General features: G+C 43.2%; 1 pseudogene; it reads left to right on the top strand.

The window, feature by feature from the left end:
- The first annotated feature begins 919 nt into the window (after positions 1-919).
- On the top strand, positions 920-3138 carry LOC135231491 (splicing factor 3B subunit 2-like; annotated as a pseudogene).
- The last annotated feature ends 3644 nt before the right edge of the window (positions 3139-6782 follow it).

Genomic DNA, 6782 nt, shown 5'->3' with positions numbered 1-6782 from the left:
CTGGTTCTATTCCGGTCTCCGCTAATATCTACATCATATATTGCACTTTCATATAAGAATTTATTAGAAAAAATAATAGGAATCAAGAGCTTAAAAATGTCAGAAAACCACCAATCTTTCTTACTAATGTCTCTGTGAGCTCGAATGTTCTGTTCCGACACAGACTTCCTGGCAGGTGAAGAGACAGAGATGGCTGAAGAAACAGGATGATTATGCAGGGTCTGTGAGAGGGAAAGGGTGACGCAGAGGTTAAAGCGCTCGGCTGCTAAACTACAGGTTGGCGGTTCAAACCCCTCCCAGCCGCTCTGTGGGAGAAAGATGTGGCAGTCTGCTTCCACAAAAATTTACAGCCTTGGACACCCTATGGGGCAGTCCTACTCTGTCCTATAGGGTCGCCGTGAGTTGGAAACAACTGGACAGCAGTGGGTTTGGGTTTCTTTATGAGAGGGAAAATGAGCCTGGGTGGTGCAAGCACTTTGCAATCCGCTGCTGACCTAAAGGATGGCTGTTTGAATCCACCCAGTGGATCTGTAGAAGAAAGGCCTGGTAAACTGCTTCTATAAAAATTATAGCCAAGAAAACCCTATGGAGCAGTTCTCTAACATATGGGGTCAACAGAAGCTAGAGTCTACTCAGTGGCAACAGGTTTGTTGGTTTGTTTTTTTGGTATGAGAGCAAAATGAAGAGAACGTGGCAGCTCAAGCCCATTGCCTTGGACAAGTCAAACCTAGTCCAGTTTGCACAGAGCAAGAAGCTCTGTGGTGAGACCGACTACTAAAGGCTTTGAAGACAAAAGCCTGGTGTTCTGGACTCCAAACCAGTTCATACACTCACTATTCAATAGAATCACCTGGGAGCTTTTAGGAAACGCTGACTTCAAGACCCCACCTCAGACAGTGGAATCGTTCTGTAAGGGGAGGGCTGAGGCGTCTAATGCTGAAGCATCTAAACATTGGGAGAGGAGGGACTGTGATGGTCTTGCTCATCATCATATTCCTGGAGCCCAGCATACGATCAGCAGGCAATAGGCAACAGCAAGTATTGAATAAGTGAGTAAATGAATTTTATATCAGCAACTTACGGGCTTATGTCACCTTAATCAGGTTACCGAAATTCGGTGAGGCTCAGTTTTCTTATATGTAAAAAGAGAAAAGTAATTTGTATTCGGAAGTGATCCTTTGAGAATTAGAAATACGCCAAGTACCTTGCATAGGTTATGGTACATAGTAGTTGATTAATAAATGGTATGACAATCATTAGTGACCATTGATATTGCTCAGATACAGAGCACAAAGGTACTGGGCTTCAATTTAGTTGCCTTGCATCAGTCAGGATAGGCTAGGTTATGCTGTGGTGACAAAGACCTCAAAATCTCAGGGAGCCACGTTACCTGTCTATCAGCTGGGAGCTATGCTCATCGTAATTGTCCCAGAAACCAACTTGACAACAACTGGTTTGGTTTTTTTTTGGTTTAAGTATTGCAATGGTTAATGTTATATTTGGAACTATGAGACTATAGTTTCCAGCGGTTTGGCAGACATTGAGCTGTTTGCTCTTCCATAATGTAATGTAATGTCATCACCTCCATGATGAGATCTGATATAATGCAATCACCTCCATGATGAGGTCTGCTATGAGCAGCCAATCAGTTGAAAGGAGCATTTCCTTGGGGGTGTGGCCTGACTCCAGTATACTAATGGATGTTCCAGCAAAGCTCTCTCTCACTCTGGATCCTGCGCCTGACTCATCAATATGTGACTTCTGGTTCTTGGGACATGAGTCAGCAGCCTGCCATTAGACTTGCTGATTTTGGTTTCCTCAGCCACTGCAACCACATGAGTAAGGAGAAGTCTCCAGCCTGACTCATGGATTTAGGTTCCATCAGCCTCCCCAGCTGAGTGAGCCATTTCCTTGAAATAAATCTCTCTGTACATGAGGTACATCTCAAGGCCATGTGGAACCCCCGGCTGGTGCCGCTGGTGTTTTAATTGCAAGTACCCCCTTTGATCTGCTAGACTTCATCAAGTGCATGAGCACCTAGGAGATGAGGGAGGCCCTGCAGGAGAAGGAAGAACAGAAGATCATGAAGTCAAAAATTCAAGAGAAGATCTGGCCTAAGTTGGAGAAGATCAACATTGACTACCAGAAGCTACACAATGCCTTCTTCAAGTGGCAGACCAAGCCAAATTTGACCACTCATGGGAACCTGGGCTACAAGGAGAAGGAGTTTGAGACATGGCTGAAGGAGAAGCCAGGAGATCTGTCTGATGAGCTGAAGATATCCTTGGGGTTGCCAGCAGAACCAGACCAAATGCCACGCAGTGGCAGGGACCACTCCCATCATACCACAACCCTGAACATTCTGGGACTGAACTCACCCATCCTCAGGAGCTGTTCCTTTGGATACCACGCTGGTGGTTGAGGCATCCCTCAGAAGATGAGAGTGGGGAACAGCTCTATAGGGATATGTTTGGAACCAATGCTGCTGATGCACAGACCAAGACTGAGAAAGAAGGGATTGATTGGACGCTTTGGGGGGGAACTGGAGCCATGTGATGAAGAGTCTTCAGAAGAAAAGGATGAGGAGGACAGTGATGAAGACAAACCAGATGAGATAGGTTTTATTACCCCTGCAGACAGTGGTCTTATCACTCCTGGAGGGTTCTTGTTGGTGCCAGCCAGAATGGAGAGTCCTGAAATCGTTGAGCTGAGGAAGAAGATTAAGGAGGCTGTGGACACAAGTAAGACACCTCAGCTGTTCACTGTGTTCCCAGAGAAGAGAGCAGCCACTTTTGGGGGAACCATGATGGGATCGACCCACACCTATGACATATCTACTGTTTTGAGCCCGGAAGGGCTCAAAACTCTTCAGGTGCCAGGGCTGCAAGGTGTGGAAGTGGACCTGACACCTGAAGAGTTGGAGCTGGATCTCATGGCCATGACCCAGAAGTATGAGGAGCATGTGCAGGAGCAGCAGGAACAAATGGAAAAGGAAGACTACAGTGACATGGTGGCTGAGCATGCTGCCAACAGAAACAAAAGAAGCGGAAAGCTCAGCCCCATATCACATATCTATATCATCTATCTGTCTGTCTGTCTGTCTATCTATCTATCATCTATCAATCATCTATCTATTAATCATCTATCTTTCCATCTATCTGTCTATATATAAAAAAAATTTTTTTTTTTTTTTCTTTTTTTGATGGTTAAATTGTGTGTCAACTTAGCTGGGCTTTGATTCTCAATGTTTTGGCAGTCGTATAATGTTGTGATCATGTCCCTGTTGAGATTTGATATGTGATCACCCCCATGATGGGATCTGCTGTGAGTAGCCAATCAGTTCAAAGGGAATTTCCTTGGGTGTGTGGCCTGCATCCAAATACAAGCGGACATTCTGGCAGGGCTCGAGGGCTTTTCTTGTTCTGGATTCTGCAGCTGGCTCCTGTTCATCTGACCTCCAGTTCTTAGGACATGAGCTAGCAGCTTACCTGTGGTCCTGCCTGCCCATCTTGGGATTCGTCGACCTTCACAGCCTGTGAGCAAGAGCCCGGCTCTCTGACCTGCCAATCTTGGGTTCTCCAGCCCCTGTGGCTATGTGAATCAGGAAAAAGCTTTATCCTGATGCACAGGCTTGGGACATCCCAGTCTCTACAACAGCATGAGCCATTTCCTTGGTATAAGTCTCTCTCTTTTTTTGATGGCAGTGGGCTTTGGGCTCTCTCCCTCCATATATATTTATATGCTTTACTGGTTTTGCTTCTCTAGAGAATCCAGTCTAAGACATACATACGTACATACATACATATACGTGTTGCTATTGTTACGTGCTGTCAAGTCGGTTCTGACTTGTAACAACCCTATGTACAACAGAACAAGACACTGCCCAGTCCTGTGTCATCCTCACAATTGTTGCTGTCCTTGAGCCCATTGTTGCAGCCACTGTGTCAAATCCATCTCACTGAGGGTTTTCCTCTGTTTCAGTGGCCCTCTACTTTACCAAGCATGATGTCTTTCTCCAGGGACTGGTCCCTCCTGATAACATGTCCAGACTATGTGAGACCAAGTCTTGCCATCCTTGCTTCTAAGGAGCATTCTGGCTGTACTTCTTCCAAGACAGATGTGTTCATTTCAACACTTTTTACAGGTACAGTTCGGCGACATTAATTACATTCGTCACGTTGTGCTATCATCAATCACCACTATCCTTTTCCAAACATTCCATCACTCTCAACAGAAGCTCAGTGTCCCCTCATAAAATATTTGTCCTTTTGTGACTGGCTTATTTCACTCAGCATGATGTTTTCAAGGACTTCATTTCTCTTTAAGCTAAGTAATATTTCACTGCATGTATATATATAGCACGTTTTGTGATCCATTCACCTGTTAACGGACATTTAGTTGTTCCCACCTTTTGGCTATTGTGAATAGTGCTGCAATGAACGTTGATGTGCAAATGTCTGTTTGCATTCTTACTTTCAATATTTGTTGTGCTTTGATCTCCAATATTAATTCCTCTTTCTTTTGGAATCAGTACTCCAATGCCTTTTTTTTTTAACTTAATGAGATATAATTTACATGTCATAAATTTTACCCATTTTAATTGTACAAGTCAATAATTTTTAGTAAATTTATGGACTTGTGCAACTATCACCACGATCCAATTTTACAGCATTTTCATCAACCCAGAAAGATCCCTAATCCTATTTACAGTCAATCCCCATTCACATCCCCTAGGCCAAGCAAAATATTAACCTGTTTTGTCTCTATAGAGTCTCCTTTTCTGGAAATGTCATACAATATGTGGTCTTCTGTATCTGACTTCTTCCACTTCATGTAATTTTACTGACGTTTACCCATATGGTGGCATATTTCAGTTACATTTTTTTGGCTTTGTAGTATTTCATCGTGTTGCTATTTTATATTTTGTTTATTCTTTTATCAGTTAATGAACATTTATATTTTTCCAATTTTTCTATTATGAATATTTAAGGGCAAGTCTTTTCGTTGAGACATTCTTTCCTTTCACTTGACTATATTTGTGGGAGTGGCACAGCTTGGTTGTATGGTAAGTTTATGTTTAGCTTTTTCAGAAATTATCAAACTGTTTTCCAAAGTGTCTGTAACCGTTTTACATTCCCAACAACAATGCAGGAAGGATCCAATTTCTCCACATCCTCACCAACGCTTGCTGTTCTGATTTTTTTTTTTTAATAATTTTTATTGTGCTTTAAGTGAAAGTTTACAAATCAAGTCAGTCTGTCACATATAAGCTTATATAAACCTTACTCCATACTCCCACTTACTCTCCCCCTAATGAGTCAGCCCGCTCCCTCCTTCCAGTCTATCCTTTCATGACAATTTTGTCAGTTTCTAACCCTCTCTACCCTCCTATCTCCCCTCCAGACGGGAGATGCCAACACAGTCTCAAGTGTCCACCTGATACAAGTAGCTCACTCTCCATCAGCATCTCTCTCCAACCCATTGTCCAGTCCCTTCCATGTCTGATGAGTTGTCTTCAGGAATGGTTCCTGCCCTGGGCCAACAGAAGGTTTGGGGACCATGACCACTGGGATTCTTCTAGTCTCAGTCAGACCATTAAGTCTGGTCTTTTTATGAGAATTTGGGGTCTGCATCCCACTCATCTCCTGCTCCCTCAGGGGTTCTCTGTAGAGCTCCCTGTCAGGGCAGTCATTGGTTGTGGCCGGGCACCATCTAGTTCTTCTGGTCTCGGGATGATGTAAGTCTCTGGTTCCTGTGGCCCTTTCTGTCTCTTGGACTCATAGTTATCGTGTGACCTTGGTGTTCTTCATTCTCCTTTGATCCAGGTGGGTTGAGACCAATTGATGCATCTTAGATGGCTGCTTGTTAGCGTTTAAGACCCCAGACGCCACATTTCAAAGTGGGATGCAGAATGTTTTCATAATAGAATTATTTTGCCTATTGACTTAGAAGTCCCCTTAAGCCATAGTCCCCAAACCACCGTCCTTGCTCTGCTGACCTTTGAAGCATCCAGTTTGTCCCGGAAACTTCTTTGCTTTTGGTCCAGTCCAGTTGAGCTGACCTTCCGTGTATTGAATATTGTCCTTCCCTTCACCTAAAGTAGTTCTTATCTACTAACTAATCAGTAAATAACGTTCTCCCACCCTCCCTCCCTCCACCCCTCGTAACCACAAAAGTATGTGTTCTTCTCAGTTTATACTATTTCTCAAGATCTTATAATATTGGTCTTATACAATATTTGTCCTTTTGCCTCTGACTAATCTCACTCAGCATAATGCCTTCCAGGTTCCTCCATGTTATGAAATGTTTGACAGATTCGTCACTGTTCTTTATGGATGTGTAGTATTCCATTGCCTGAATATACCATAACTTATTTAACCATTCATCCGTTGATGGACACCTTGGTTGCTTCCAGCTTTTTGCTATTGTAAACAGAGCTGCAACAAACATGAGTGTGCATATATCTGTTTGTGTGAAGGCTCTTATTTCTCTAGGGTATATTGCGAGGAGTGGGATTTCTGGGTTGTATGGTAGCTCTATTTCTAACTTTTTAAGAAAACGCCAGATAGATTTCCAAAGTGGTTGTACCATTTTACATCCCCACCAGCAGTATATAAGAGTTCCAATCTCTCCGCAGCCTCTCCAACATTTATTGTTTTGTGTTTTTTGGATTAATGCCAGCCTTGTTGGAGTGAGTTTTAATTTGTATTTCTCTGATGGCTAATGATCGAGAGCATTTTCTCATGTATCTGTTAGCTGCCTGAATATCTTCTTTAGTGAAG

The sequence above is a fragment of the Loxodonta africana genome, chromosome 5, assembly GCF_030014295.1.
Source record: "Loxodonta africana isolate mLoxAfr1 chromosome 5, mLoxAfr1.hap2, whole genome shotgun sequence".
NCBI lineage: Eukaryota > Metazoa > Chordata > Mammalia > Proboscidea > Elephantidae > Loxodonta > Loxodonta africana.
This window is presented reverse-complemented; position numbering and strand designations above follow the sequence as displayed.